The sequence below is a fragment of the Lissotriton helveticus genome, chromosome 4_1 (genome assembly GCF_964261635.1).
Source record: "Lissotriton helveticus chromosome 4_1, aLisHel1.1, whole genome shotgun sequence".
Classification (NCBI taxonomy): domain Eukaryota; kingdom Metazoa; phylum Chordata; class Amphibia; order Caudata; family Salamandridae; genus Lissotriton; species Lissotriton helveticus.
In genome coordinates this window covers 1,160,620,528-1,160,622,336 of record NC_136063.1, presented here as the reverse complement: position 1 = coordinate 1,160,622,336, position 1,809 = coordinate 1,160,620,528, and the positions used below count along the sequence as shown (strand labels likewise).

Genomic DNA, 1,809 nt, shown 5'->3' with positions numbered 1-1,809 from the left:
GGTCTGGAAGGTTCAGTGGATTTAGGCAAATCTGTGGCTGCAGCCTTTGCCACATACTTATGGATTTACTGCACTTACCATGGAATTTTCTACATAATTTTCAAAATGTACGTATTCTGTTTCGATGGCCAATGAGCAACATAATAATGACAAAGAGTATTTTGCATATTGGATGCATATTTAGACAACCTTACCACATCATTTGGCCTTTCATGCTACATAAGCTTATATCCCTGGCAATGTCAAAGCACTACAGAGGGTGTTTTGAGGCTGTCATCTTCTGTCCTGCAGAGCATGGGCACAGGGCCAGGCCACTTTAGACATTTGCTGATCCTAGTGTGAGTCACAGCATTTTCCTCAGTGTAATGTTCACATGTGCAGACAAAGCAGTATCCTTCAGTGGCATGGACTAAAGGCCCAATTTGGGGTTTTCTGTTCCACATTTTCACAATGTTTCTTAATTCTTTGTGAAAATACCCCAAATCTACCAAGACACTACTACTGGGTCATCGCTCCTGATTGCAGTGCACTGGATCAAAGATCATTTTGAAAAATTACCATTTCAAGACGGCTGCTCATGCATGGGTAAATGCAAAACTGGCCACCTTGGAAGGATTTGGATTTTTATAAACTTGACTGCAAAAATACTTAAAAGAAATATGTGGGTGTGTGTGTGCATGTGAGATAACGTTTTACAAAATCATTCCTGTGTTTCCGCCATAACGGAGTGCTTCTATGGCAATCCGCTATCCTATGGCCTTTGGCCTTAACAAAGGCCACCAAGTTACCAAGAATGTGTCCAAACCCAGGCAGTGCCACAGGAGAGGACATTTGACCAAACACATCAAATTTGTTAGAGACATGATTCGTGAAGTGTGCAGCTTCGCTCCGAGAGGCGTGCCATGGAGTTGCTCAAAGTGTCCAAGGAAAAGCGTGCTCTTAGATTTATCAAGAAAAGGGTTGGAACTCACATTCGTGCCAAGCAAAAGAAAGAAGAGCTCACCAATGTCCCGTCGGCAATGAGAAAGGCTGCTGTCGAGAAGGATTGAGCTGTACAAAATTCTGAACAATAAAAAGTTAAAAAACATTCACATAGAAAAACGTTTTAGATAGCCAATATGCCTGAAGCCAACTCCTGGCCTAATGCTTTTGTAGATGCTTGTTTTGTTCAGTTACACGTGCTCATGCCATTGAACATTATATGGAGAAAGTGCATAGCTGCAGTATTCTGGGCTAAAATCCCATAAATGATTACGCTTAATAATTGGACTGACATTATACAGACGGCTTTGTGGAAAGGACTAACTGGGTCCCCTTATTTTGCTAACCTGTCAATCAACACAGTAGGCAACCACCAGGCTATTTGTCCACGCCCAGCTGGAGGGGAGATACGATGAATTTGAGAGGACCTTTGCCTTTGAAGCTGCTCTACATGGTGCCAAAAGGTATGACTCATGACACAATTGGAATTGCCACACCAAGTGTTTTTAAGACTGAGACATTTCTCTATCAGATACAATTAAAAAAATATGACCAGGGAGAGAAAAATGAGAGAAGCAATATTTTCTTGTTACAATGTCTTTTGATCAGTTATCTGCTTCTAAAATGCATTTTAAATAGGATTTTGTAAAATGTAGTCTCTCATATACTCTATTTGTGTTTTGGTATTCATGTTGTACAACCATTGTTTAAATTGCAGATGATTTCGTTTACTCAATCCCGGAGCAACTAATTTGCTGAATACAAGTCAGGTGCTAAATTCATCATAGTGTATCCATTACTGCTATGTTTTGGTTATTTTCTTATCAA

At 40.2% G+C, this 1,809-nt stretch overlaps 1 pseudogene; it reads left to right on the top strand.

The window, feature by feature from the left end:
• The first annotated feature begins 735 nt into the window (after positions 1–735).
• Positions 736–1,049, top strand: LOC144827457 (large ribosomal subunit protein eL36 pseudogene; annotated as a pseudogene).
• Positions 1,050–1,809: the final 760 nt, after the last annotated feature.